General features: G+C 49.5%; 2 non-coding genes across 2 annotated transcripts; one reads left to right on the top strand and one right to left on the bottom strand.

Annotated features, from left to right (window-relative positions):
* Nucleotides 1–7,084: 7,084 nt before the first annotated feature.
* On the bottom strand, nucleotides 7,085–7,156 carry TRNAP-CGG (transfer RNA proline (anticodon CGG)). Its single transcript has one exon. It is a non-coding gene; the product is annotated as a tRNA-Pro (tRNA).
* Nucleotides 7,157–8,900: 1,744 nt separating this feature from the next.
* Nucleotides 8,901–8,973, top strand: TRNAF-GAA (transfer RNA phenylalanine (anticodon GAA)). The gene has a single exon. It is a non-coding gene; the product is annotated as a tRNA-Phe (tRNA).
* Nucleotides 8,974–12,872: the final 3,899 nt, after the last annotated feature.

The following is a 12,872-nucleotide window of genomic DNA, read 5'->3' as shown; positions in this document are numbered from 1 at the left end:
AGCCTGGCTGTAAAGTGCTGGGCCGGGGGCTGGCATCTGCCCACAATGCCCACGCCTAGCGCCCGCCCTGCGTCATTACATAATCACAGCAGACCTAAGTGCATGGCCTAAGAGGGAGCCGAGAGAGGTGCCTGGCTTTGTAGGAAAGCACCCCAGATTCTGATTGGCTAGAGATAACAGACTCAACCCTCACAACCAGGGAAGAGGGGGTGAATTCTGAGAGACCAGATAAGTAGACGCCCCCTGGCGGAGAGGTCGGGCATTGCACCTATAAGTGCTCCTTAAACCCTGTCGCCCTTTCATGCTGCTCTGGAGCACACACCGGTCCAGCCCTAACCGGGCATTATCTCTCATTAATGCTATACCCTGACGTCATAACTATTTGGTGTCCGTGTCTATATCGAATTTATGTGGTCAAAAACCCCAACTCATCTGTGACTGACCTCTAAATAATTTACAAATATCTCTGAAAGAGAAACACATTTGTCTTTTTCTAATAAAAACCTTTAAGGCCCGGGTGAAATAGGGATTAGAGTTGCATTAAATTAACAGGCTCAGACCGTCGCAAGTAATAATGTGTGTAGAGTTGTGTGAAGGCTGTTGCCTTTCTCTCTGCAGCTTTGAATAAAAGGAATCAGATATTTCCTAAAATGAGACTCTCTGTGTCAGAAAACCAACCTCCTCCTCCTGTTCTCTGGGATTGCCAGGCTGTGTCCAAGGGAAATACGGACAAAAATAATATTCAGAATACTGTACATCACGAGGGATGGTGAACACAACACATCCCACTTAACTCTCACACACATCTGGCTCGTTGGTCTAGGGGTATGATTCTCGCTTAGGGTGCGAGAGGTCCCGTTTTTAAATCCCGGACGAGCCCTTTAATATTTTATCATATCACTAAATGGATAATTTGAAAAGTAACAAACTAAAAAACAAGCGCTTTTAAGATAAAATACCCTGGGACGGTTTTGTATTTTAAGCCAGCACGTGTCGCGCTGAAAGGAAGAAACGGAGCCCTGGACCAAGAGGCAGCTGCAGGGGCCGCCGGGAGGCAGGTCTCCATCACTGCCACATCAGCACCCGGGACATTTGTTAATGTTGCTTGGAGACGAATCTTATTACACCGGGGGCTGCACGTCTTTTGTTAAACCACACTGTGGGACAGCGATGGCAGAGGCTTATTTAGAGGTTTAATTTGTAACAAGTCTTTGTGAGGGGTATATTTCGTGGCACAATAATGACACCAGGAATACTTCGAAGTGTTAGTCCGTGGCAGTGGTTGTGATGGGCATATTCTGGGCAAAATGATTTTAATCTGATATTCTGTCTCACTCTCCTGCCATTGGGTGTTGGGGGAGGGGTCCCGTATAGCTATCACGTTTCCCAGACCCATTCGTGATGTGTTGCTCCAGTCCAGTTTTATTCCTTTGAATTGTGGGACTTGTAGTCCTGTTTTATCATAGACTAAAAACGACTACAAGTCCCAGAAGTCAAAGGAAAAATCTGGCCTGGAGCAGGAGATGACGCATGGACCTTGGCATCGACTTCCTCCACTGTCAGAGGGCCACTCAGGTACCTGGACCGTTGCAATGGACCCCTGGCTGAAGCGGGCACCCAGACCTCTGTGGAGAAATGTGTCTAGTAGGCTGTCTCCGGATGCTTGAGGGGGTGTCGCCTCTCTCACGCCCCCTGGGCTCTAGGATGGATCTACATTACCTGAAGAGTTTATATATAGCCAGCTAAAAAGAAATAGCAATGATGGAAGGAGACAATAGACCCTACAATTTAAATTCTCGAAACTTCCTCGTGCCTGATAAGAGGACGGTGTGATCCATGACCTGCCTGCTCGTGAGACGCACGTGTAATACATATGACCCGTACTGCCCTGCTCTGCCCCCTCGCGAGTGTCTGTACTTATACACATGGGCACTGGAGTAACAAAGGCCCCCGCGGTGAAGAGGGAGAGCGAGCTCTAGGGGGCCCTAGAGCTCCCGCGTGAGTCCGGAGGGGGCCCCTGCGTGCACTGTGCAGGGAAGTACGGGAGGGGGCATGAAAGGGTGGTCCCGTGCAGGGAGAGGTCAGACACCTGTGAGGCTGGCGGCACCGGCAGGTGATGCTGGAGTCAGCTGGTGACTGAGGTCCGATGACAGAGCAGCCCTCCCGGCCAGGCTTTTTAGGGTGGGGGCACCTGTAAACTCTTCACTACTGCACTGGACCTCCAGGGTGTTTTTCATGCGAATCAGCACAGTCACTGATAGCGATCAAAGGCCGCCGAAATAGCTCAGTTGGGAGAGCGTTAGACTGAAGATCTAAAGGTCCCTGGTTCGATCCCGGGTTTCGTCAGAAAGTGTTTTTATTGAATGAAAAACTTAGAAATATAAGATATTGTTTAAACAACAATAATATTTTTTCTCTGTCGTATCCCAGCTCCTCATTGGTTTGTGTCCTTCCTCCTTTGCCCCATCCCTTGTTCTTTCTTCATTTTCTTTGCGCTCTCCCTTCCTCCTTCCGGGCCTTCCTTCCTTCGCTTCTCACCGCCCTCATTTCGTTATTTACACGTTTCTCATAATTCTGTCTCCCTCCGTCTCACCCCCATCGTTGTGCGTGCGCCTCACACCAGCGGCCCCATCACACTAAATGCGTGACAGATGTGCACCTAGGAGCTCAGTGCCACGTGCTGTGACGTTCACACCGTGGAGCACATTCCCCCTCCTGGGAGTAAAGTACACTCGTGACATGCAGATCTGGAACAGCGGAGGGTGATCTCACGTGTGCCCTGTGACTGAGGACACACTCGACTCTCACTCACCGTGTGTCTGTAAATCAGGACACCCTCTACTCTCACTCACTGTGTGTCTGTGTACTTAAGGACACACTCCGCTCTCACTCACTGTGTGCCTATAACTCAGGACACACTACTCTCACTCACTGTGTGTCTATAACTCAGGACACACTCTGCTCTCACTCACTGTGCGTCTGTAACTCAGGACACACTCTACTCTCACTCACTGTGTGTCTGTGTACTTAAGGACACACACTGCTCTCACTCACTGTGTGCCTATAACTCAGGACACACTCTGCTCTCACTCACTGTGCGTCTGTAACTCAGGACACATTCTACTCTCACTCACTGTGCGTCTATAACTCAAGACACACTCTACTCTCACTCACTGTGTGTCTGTGTACTTAAGGACACACTCTGCTCTCACTCACTGTGTGCGTCTATAACTCAGGACACACTCTGCTCTCACTCACTGTATGTCTATAACTCAGGACACACTACTCTCACTCACTGTGTGTCTGTGTACTTAAGGACACACTCTACTCTCACTCACTGTGTGTCTATAACTCTGGACACCCTCTGCTCTCACTTACTGTGCGTCTATAACTCAGGACACACTCTACTCTCACTCACTGTGTGCGTCTATAACTCAGGACACACTACTCTCACTCACTGTGTGTCTATAACTCGGGACACACTCTGCTCTCACTCGCTGTGCGTCTGTAACTCAGGACACACTCTACTCTCACTCACTGTGTGCGTCTATAACTCAGGACACACTACTCTCACTCACTGTGTGTCTATAACTCAGGACACACTACTCTCACTCACTGTGCGTCTGTAACTCAGGACACATTCTACTCTCACTCACTGTGCGTCTATAACTCAGGACACACTCTACTCTCACTCACTGTGTGTCTATAACTCTGGACACCCTCTGCTCTCACTTACTGTGCGTCTATAACTCAGGACACACTCTACTCTCACTCACTGTGTGCGTCTATAACTCAGGACACACTACTCTCACTCACTGTGTGTCTATAACTCTGGACACCCTCTTCTCTCACTTACTGTGCGTCTATAACTCAGGACACACTCTACTCTCACTCACTGTGTGCGTCTATAACTCAGGACACACTACTCTCACTCACTGTGTGTCTATAACTCGGGACACACTCTGCTCTCACTCGCTGTGCGTCTGTAACTCAGGACACATTCTACTCTCACTCACTGTGCGTCTATAACTCAGGACACACACTACTCTCACTCACTGTGTGTCTATAACTCAGGACACACTCTACTCCCACTCAGGACACACTCTACTCTCACTGTGTGTGTCTATAACTCAGAACACACTCTACTCTCACTCACTGCGTGTCTATAACTCAGGACACACTCTGCTCTCACTCACTGTGTGTCTATAACTCAGGACACACTCTACTCTCACTCACTGTGTGTCTATAACCGGGGACACACTCTACTCTCACTCACTGTGCGTCTATAACTCAGGACACACTCTGCTCTCACTCGCTGTGCGTCTATAACTCAGGACACACTCTACTCTCACTCACTGTGTGTCTATAACTCAGGACACACTCTACTCCCACTCAGGACACACTCTACTCTCACTGTGTGTGTCTATAACTCAGAACACACTCTACTCTCACTCACTGCGTGTCTATAACTCAGGACACACTCTGCTCTCACTCACTGTGTGCGTCTATAACTCGTGACACACTCTGCTCTCACTCACTGTGTGCGTCTATAACATGTGACACACTACTCTCACTCACTGTGTCTATAACTCAGGACACCCTCTACTCTCACTCACTGTGTACTTAAGGACACACTCTGCTCTCACTCACTGTGTGTGTCTATAAGTCAGGACACACTCTGCTCTCACTCACTTTATGTCTATAACTCAGGACACACTACTCTCACTCACTGTGTGTCTGTGTACTTAAGGACACACTCTACTCTCACTCACTGTGTGTCTATAACTCTGGACACCCTCTGCTCTCACTTACTGTGTGTCTATAACTCGGGACGCACTCTGCTCTCACTCACTGTGTGTCTATAACTTAGGACACACTCTGCTCTCACTCACTGTGTGTCTATAACTTAGGACACACTCTGCTCTCACTCACTGTGTGCGTCTATAACTCAGGACACACTACTCTCACTCACTGTGTGTCTATAACTCAGGACACACTCTGCTCTCACTCACTGTGTGTCTATAACTTAGGACACACTCTGCTCTCACTCACTGTGTGCGTCTATAACTCAGGGCACACTACTCTCACTCACTGTGTGTCTATAACTCAGGACACACTCTGCTCTCACTCACTGTGCATCTATAACTCAGGACACATTCTACTCTCACTCACTGTGTGTCTATAACTCAAGACACACACTACTCTCACTCACTGTGTGTCTATAACTCAGGACACACTCTGCTCTCACTCACTGTGCATCTATAACTCAGGACACATTCTACTCTCACTCACTTTGTGCCTATAACTCAGAACACACTCTACTCTCACTCAGGCCACACTCTACTCTCACTGTGTGTCTATAACTCGTGACACACTACTTTCACTCACTGTGTGTCTATAACTCAGGACACACTACTCTCACTCACTGTGTGTCTATAACTCAGGACACACTTTGCTCTCACTCACTGTGCGTCTATAACTCTGGACACCCTCTTCTCTCACTTACTGTGTGTCTATAACTCGGGACACACTCTGCTCTCACTCGCTGTGTGCATCTATAACTCAGGACACACTACTCTCACTCACTGTGTGTCTATAACTCAGGACACACTCTGCTCTCACTCACTGTGCGTCTATAACTCAGGACACATTCTACTCTCACTCACTGTGCGTCTATAACTCAGGACACACACTGCTCTCACTCACTTTGTGCCTATAACTCAGAACACACTCTACTCTCACTCAGGCCACACTCTACTCTCACTGTGTGTCTATAACTCAGGACACACTCTGCTCTCACTCACTGTGCGTCTGTAACTCAGGACACACACTGCTCTCACTCACTGTGTGTGTGTAGTGTACACTGATGCACACTTTTAAGCATCGATTCTTCTATTTGCACTAGTGTTTCTTTTACCTCGTGGTACAGAGTATGCAGATCCCTGTGCCCAGAATATGCCCATCACAGCACCGTGGTTCAGAATAACCCTATATAGTGTGCGTGACAATTACGGTGGCACCAAATATACAGGGACCGGAATGGAAACGAGGATCAGCTCAGTCTGGGCAAAAAGTTCAAGCCAAACTCTTTCCCATGCAGCCCGCATGGCAGTGCCAGGGGACCGAGCGGGCAGTCCGGCCCTGGCACATGCCTAGCAAGAGGACTGCTCTGCGGAATAGCCCCAGGAAGCGCATCTACGGGGGTTATTGTGCCACCCAATGTACCCCGACGTTGGCACGGCACCTGCCAATCGGAACGGACACGTTCACCAGAATGATTGTGTCATTTCACCTTTAATGTGCCACGGAGGACGCCCGGACAGCTGCACCGTGGAATGCACCATTCAGACTTACCGTCGGTGGCACAGAAAATGCCCCTTTTAAATACGGTCATAAAAGTTATAACTTTGGCAGGTCTCAGAGGAGCGCCCCCTGTAGGAGGAGGGCCTCTGCAGCTCTTACTGTCCAGCCAGTGCTTAATTTGTAAATAAAAAGCTGCCGGTGCCCACAGCCCTCCTCTTAAATACGCGGCTGCAGCGTAATCCTGAACCCATCTCAGGCCTCTTCAATCCATATAAAGCCACTTCCTGCCCCTTCAGCTCACTCTTGCAGCTTTCTCCCTTTGTGACACTTTTTCGTTGTTCCCTTCCTTCGTCTTCCTCATTTGTGTCTTTTTCTCGCAGCAAATGCTAGAGGCAGAAGAATAAGCCCCGGCCCTCAAAAATAAGTGTCGGTGCTCAGCACCGGAAACAAGCACAAATTAAGCACTGTGTCCAGCGCACTTTTCCTAGCGTGGCTCACACTCACGTGCGCCCACACAGCTCACTCAACAGCTCCACGAAGTGTAGCGCCCAAGGTGAGTTTCAACTGCATGTAAGAGAAATCCTCTCTTGGCTGCTGATGTGGCAGGTGTAGGCACCCCCGCCCCCCACCCAACACACACACACATCTGAGTGTTGGGATGAGTGTGACATATTCTGGATTAAAATCCGAAACCAGGCCAGGGTCTTTTTAAAAGATGATGTTGTTTGATAAACCACTTGAAGCATCTGCTTTTTTTAATTTAAAAAAAGAATTCCAAGGAGGGCTCGTCCGGGATTTGAACCCGGGACCTCTCGCACCCGAAGCGAGAATCATACCCCTAGACCAACGAGCCACTCAGATGTCAGTGGAATGTGGACATGTGTGAGGTAGGGTACAGAGCTCCAGACAGCAGCACTTCTGTTTTCACAAGGTGTCTGTTTCCTTTTATTCAAAAGCCGAAGGAGAAGGAAACTTCAATCATGTACCAAGAATACTGTGCGAGAGGCCTCCCTGTGGGTCTGTCACCTTCATACATGTGTGGCCCCATTTCACCTGGAACCCAAGGGATTCCGAGGAGCAAATATGAAAATGTATTCCACCTACAGGGGTGTATTAAACTATTGCCCACTGGCATCAGAAGTGTTTCTCTTTTCTGCGGCTCACAGTACTTTTCAGTCTCTTAAAGACCACAGGCACCAAATAATGAATACGTCACACTCACGGTGTGACACTAATGAGGGATAATGCCCGGTCCGGGGTGGGGCAGATGTGTTTGTTCCAGAGCAGCTGAAAGGGCATCAAGGTTTATGGCACAGGAAGAGGCGCAGTGTCCGAGCTCCCCGCCAGGGGGCTCCTACTTATCAGGGGGGTTCGGATTCACATCGACCCCCTGGTTGTGTGCTCACTGTGAGGCCGTGTGACAGGTTGTGTCTGTCCTCTTTGGTCAGTCAGTGTCTGGGGAACGTCTGAAAGAGAAAGTCCCCTCTGCGGGGGTGGTGGGGACATCACACCTCCTGTTACCCTGGACATCCCCACGCTTACACCCCGGAGGCAATGACGAGGGCCGAAAAGGACAGAGGCCGGGCCGTTATCGACGGTGGGTTCGATGCTTGAATCACCCGTGGAGTGAGATCTGACGAGTCAGACACCAACCGGGCCCTGGTGAGAAGGGGGCGGTGTGGAGGGTCTGAGTAAGATCAGACACCGAAGGGGCCCTGCAGAGAAGGCGGCCAGTGTGGAGGTTACTGAGTGAGGTCTGACAGGTCAGACACCTACCGGGCCCTGGTGAGAAGGGGTCAGTGTTGAAGGACTGAGTGAAGTCTGACGAGTCAGACACCGAAGGGGCCCTGGTGAGAAGGCGGCCAGTGTGGAGGTTACTGAGTGAGTTCTGACGGGTCAGACACCAACCGGGCCCTGGTGAGAAGGCTGCGCGGAATGGAGGGGCTGAGTGAGGTCTGACGGGTCAGACACCGAATTGGCCCTGGAGAGAAGGGGGGAATGTGGAGGTTACAGAGTGAGGTCTCCGAGGGTCCCATGGAGGGGAAGGGGTCGGTGTGCAAGCACCGAGTGAGGTCTCTGAGGGTCCCGATAGAGGGGAAGAGGGGCCGGGGTTAGGTCAGGGGCAGTTTCTCCTGCTCGGATGTGGTTGATCTTCGGGAAGAGTCGGAGCATCGATGGAGTTACTGCTTAAAATGTCAGCTCAGTCTCTGGTCTTCAGTGCTGGGAGGAGGCAGCGACCCCCGGCGAGGCTTGTCAGTGTAAGGGAGGGAGTGATGGTGGTGGTGGATGAGTCCTGTGACACTAGGGGTGAACCCTGTGACCCTGGAGTGAGAATTGTGACCATGAGGATGATACCTTTGAATCTGGGGTGAGACCCGTGTACCTGGGGTGAGACCTCTGAACCTGGGGCTGTCCTGTGACCCTGGGGAGGAGACCTGTGGCCCTGGTAATGAGCTCTCTGACCCTGGCGGAGAGTCCTGTGACCCTGGCGGAGAGTCCTGTGCGTCTGGGGTAAAACCTGTGAACACTTTAGGCCTGTACATGCCCCCCACGGTATCTGCAGTAAAATCATTATGATCACACAGGAATACATGGTCGCCGAAATAGCTCAGTTGGGAGAGCGTTAGACTGAAGATCTAAAGGTCCCTGGTTCGATCCCGGGTTTCGGCAGAAGTCTTTTATCAGTTCTTATCAGGCAAACATTGCATCACATTATTAGAAACCTGGAGAACCACAGGCTCTCGTATTCCACCTGTGCCCTCCTTCCACGCCTCTCGCTTCTTCCCTTCTTTATCCCTCTTCCTCCCCACCTTCCTTATCTGCACTCCCTCTCTCCCTGCCCTTCATTCCTCCCCCCTCTGTCATTATTTCAGTCTCATCAACTTGTATCATTCCGGCACAATCATACTGCTAGCTTGGGAGTTTCCAGGTCTCCAGACACTGTATGCATACTCCACAGTCCCACTCTTGATGTGACTCACACACTGCAGGTACACTCACACCCAGAGTGACTCCACAGTCCCACTGTCTGCGATGTGACTCACACACTGCGGGTGCACTCACTCCCAGTGAGTGACTCCACAATCCCACTCTCTGTGGTGTGATCCGACACTGCGGGCGCACTCAACCAGGAGCGGATGCGTGGCTGGGTGGGGCAGCAGGGATGGGGGGAGGGGGTGAGGTGGGGGGGGGGGGGGGCACGGGAAAAATAATCAAAGAATAATTTTTTTTTTTTAAAACGTACCTCTGCTCCCGTGCCGTGCGCCGCTCCTCTCCCGTCGCTGCTGCAGACACAGGCTCCCAGCCTGCCCTGCGCCGATCCTGACAGCACTGGCTGGGAGCGCCCTTGGAAGCGCCCAGCCAGGGCTCTCCCTGGCAGACTGGGAGATTGTGCTGCTCTCTCCAGCCCGGCAGCAGTGCGCATGTGTGTTTGGCCGCCTGAGACATGGGCAGTGAGGGGGAGCACTCGGCCCGTCACCCCCCAGTGCCACGCCACTTTTACACAGAAAGGATAATAAACCGAGTTTATCATCCTTCCCCTGTAAAAGGATTTGCAGCGGTTGCTGCTGGCGGGGGGGGATGCTCCTCCCCATACTGAGGAGCCGCCCCATGTTTTCTTTTGCATTTGGATAAATTAAAGATTAAAAAAAATCTGTGTAGTCCGTGTTTTATGAATGATATATGCAACATTTCGGACAGTAACTATGCATTGGTCCCTCAACAACCTCGCTTATTACAGACCCGTCTCACACGGTGAGATCTCACACATTTGAGCTGTGTCCGTGGTGGGCCTTGGGAGAGGGTTCAGCATCCTCCAGAACCGGGGGTCTCCCTGTAACGCAGCCCCCGCAGTTTCTGCATCTTCATCCCCCAGACCGCCCTTTAACCACCCACTGAACATCTAAACGCCGAGGAAAACACGTGCAGGTTTGCAGAGCCAGGATCCATCCATCTCTCACTATTACAAATAATTGTGGTTTTACCATTTGTTTTTTGACACTCAAACCGCCAGGCACTCAGTCCTGGTCATATGTGAGGCTTTCATCCTACCTGACTTTTTGTTTTACAAGCACGATTTTTCTTTCTGGGAATTGCACTTTCTTACATTATTATGTGTTTATTTTTTATCTTTATAATGATTATTTGCTTGCTAAGTGCACGTGGTTTGAACATTAGCTGATGGGACCAGTTTAGGGTTGTACAGGCCACTGTTGTTTCACAAATCATTGAAAACAGAGCTCTCAAGTCTCCCACTGTGCTCTAAGTGATGCTCTAGGCCGGACCTTCTTCCCGTTGTAATGTCAAACTCATTATAAAGAGACATTGGCAAAGCCAGTGGGTCTCACCCATGCACGAGCTATTGACTTTGCCAATGTGTTTTTCATCCATAATGTACATCAGCATGGCTGCTGTTCAGCATGGCTAAGTTAGTGCCAAAGAGGAGAGTGGCGTGGAGTGGCATGGCATAGTGTGGAGCAAAGTGTCATAGAGTGTAGTGGTGTAGCATGGAGTGGAACGACGTAGAGTAAAGTGGCCAAGAGACTAGTGTCGTAGAGTGTCATGGAGTGTGGCAGGATGGAGAGGACTAGAGTCAAGTGGCGTAGAGTGTCATAGAGTGGAGAGAGGTAGAATGTCATAGAATGGAGTGGAATAGTGTGGAGTGGCATAGAGTGAAGTAAAGTAGCATAGAGTGTCATAGAGTGGAGGGGTGTAAAGTGGCATATAGGGTCATAGAGTGGGGTGTTTTAGAGTGGAGTGTAATAGAGTGGGGTGCAGTGGCCTAGTAGAGTGGAGTAGAGTGTCATGGAATAGAGTGTCGTAGAGTGGAGGGGCGTAGAGTGGAGAAGAATGTCGGAGATTAGAGGGGTATACAGTGGAGTGGCATCGAGTGGAGTAGAGAGTTGTATAGTGTTAAGGAGTGGTTTAGGTGGAGAAGAATGTCATATAGTGGAGTGGCATAGAGAGGCATGGCATAGAGTGAAGTGTCATTGAGTGGAGGGAGGTCATAGATTGTCCTGGAGTTGCGTAGAGTGGCAAAGAAAGGAGTAGAGTAGAGTAGAATGGAGTAGAATGTCATAGAGTGGAGTGGCATAGAGTAGCATAGCATAGAGTGGAGTGTCATTGAGTGGAGGGCTCTCATAGATTGTCCTGGAGTTGCGTATAGTGGTGTAGAGTGGTATAGAGTGGAGTGTCATAGAGTAAAGTGTCGTATAGTGGAGTGGAGTAGAGTGCCATAGAGTGTTGTGGAGAGTCATATAGTAGAAGATCATAGAGTATAGTGGCGTAAAGTGAAGCAGAGTGGCGTAGAGTGGAATAGAGTGACAGAGTGTTGAGTGGAGTACAATGGAGTGGCATAGAGAGGCATAGAGTGGAGTAGAGTGGAGTGGCATTGAGTGGAGGGAGGTCATAGATTGTCCTGGAGTTGTGTAGAGTGGCATAGGTAGAGTAGAATGGAGTAGAATGGCATAGAGTGGAGTGTGGTAGAGTAAAGTGTCATGGAGTGGAGTAGAGTAAAGTGTCAGAGTGGAGTGGAGTAGAGTGCCATAGAGTGTTGTGGAGAGTCATATAGTAGAGGATCATAGAGTAGAGTGGCTTAAAGTGAAGCAGAGTGGCGTAGAGTGGAATAGAGTGACATAGTGTTGAGTGGAGTACAATGGAGTGGCATAGAGTGGCATAGAGTGTAGTAGAATGGAGGCGAATAGAGTGGAGTGGAGTGTCATAGATGGAGTGGAGTGATGCAGAGTGGAGTAGAGTGAAGTGGTGTACAGTGGCATCGAGTGTCGAAGAGTGTTTGAGAGTGGAGTAGTGTAGAGTGGAGGGGCAAAAAGCGGCATAATGTAAACTGAAGTTAAGAGTCATAGATTGGAGTAAAGTGTTGTGCAGTGGAGTGGCAAAGCGTAGAATGTAGTAAGGTGCTAGAGTGGCCTAGAATGCGTGGAGTGGAGTAAAGTGGCACAGAGTGTCTCTGAGTGGAGTGTCATAGAGTGGCTTAGAGTGGAGTGACATAGAGTGCTGTGGAGTGCCATTGAGTGGAATGTCGTAGGATAAAGCGGAATAGACGGAAATAGGATCTAGTAGGGTGGCCTTGAGTCATATGGCATAGAGTCAAGCAGAGTGTCGTAGAGTGTCATATAGTGGAGTAGAGTGGAATGGAGAAGAGTGTCGTGGAGTGGAGTGGTGTGTCGTATACTAGAGTAGAGAATAGTAGTAAAATATAATTGAACTATCCATCTTTTGTCAAATTAATTTGGGAACTTCCCCTGTAAAATGACATTTAAATCGTATTTAGTTTCCACCCCTATTGCAGCCCTAAAATGTTTAAAATAAACTATTTGCCGCTATTTCCCTAAAATGTATTTGATGGAAATGCTCCAAGGTCCCTGTGAAGTTATATTAAATTTGTGGTGAGTTAAATGAAGACTTAATTTATGAAGTTGGGCGGGATTAGGAAACTCCACACTTTTCAGAGTAGGTTAAGTCTCCTAACTTTACTTGAGATAAGGTTTATCCTTTGTGGCCTTCCATGTATGATGTCCTGATGCAGAGTGTCTCATGTAGGACATCCTCCA

Source organism: Pleurodeles waltl, unplaced genomic scaffold (genome assembly GCF_031143425.1).
Source record: "Pleurodeles waltl isolate 20211129_DDA unplaced genomic scaffold, aPleWal1.hap1.20221129 scaffold_67, whole genome shotgun sequence".
Classification (NCBI taxonomy): domain Eukaryota; kingdom Metazoa; phylum Chordata; class Amphibia; order Caudata; family Salamandridae; genus Pleurodeles; species Pleurodeles waltl.
The sequence above is the reverse complement of the archived record's forward strand: the minus strand, read 5'-3'. Positions and strand labels throughout refer to the sequence as shown.